This window comes from Penaeus monodon, chromosome 25 (genome assembly GCF_015228065.2).
Source record: "Penaeus monodon isolate SGIC_2016 chromosome 25, NSTDA_Pmon_1, whole genome shotgun sequence".
NCBI classification, from domain to species: domain Eukaryota; kingdom Metazoa; phylum Arthropoda; class Malacostraca; order Decapoda; family Penaeidae; genus Penaeus; species Penaeus monodon.
In genome coordinates this window covers 36,976,423-36,976,986 of record NC_051410.1, presented here as the reverse complement: position 1 = coordinate 36,976,986, position 564 = coordinate 36,976,423, and the positions used below count along the sequence as shown (strand labels likewise).

General features: G+C 29.1%; 1 protein-coding gene across 1 annotated transcript in view; it reads right to left on the bottom strand.

The window, feature by feature from the left end:
* LOC119589211 (bestrophin-2-like) overlaps window positions 1-564 on the bottom strand; it is a gene marked incomplete at its 5' end in the record, with an annotated part of 32,647 nt that overhangs the window by 5,616 nt on the left and 26,467 nt on the right.

The following is a 564-nucleotide window of genomic DNA, read 5'->3' as shown; positions in this document are numbered from 1 at the left end:
CAGAAACACTAAGCTCCAAGGGAGATGTTATAATCCAAATATTTTCAACACACACAAAAATAGTTAATGCAAACCGTTAGTTTTCAATGAAGTTCAATACCTGACCTTTTTAGCAAAATAATCAGCTCCACGATAAAAAATTTAACAATAAATCAAATATCTGGCAAAACAGAGACCACATTAGGCCCATTTTCCACAAAATCCATATTGGTATCGTACATTTTCCACCAAATTCTTATTGGTACGGTAAAGTAAATTTTATGTTCAAAAATAAAGTATACTTAATACAGAAATACAACTACTGCAATGAAACAGCAAAGAAACTTCTTTTCCCAACTTAAGGATATATTATATTCGCTTCAATATTATAATATGATATCTAATATGAACATACTTTCTGCAATAGTTGTCAAAAGAATCAATATTTCAGAGAAATCAAAGTCAATGATAAACTGAATGATATGAATGACAGGTATGTAATGTTAACTGAATGTAAGTTTGGCTATTAATGAAGAGAAAAACTCCTATGCTACAATAATGGTTAAAAATGAAGATGTATTTTCG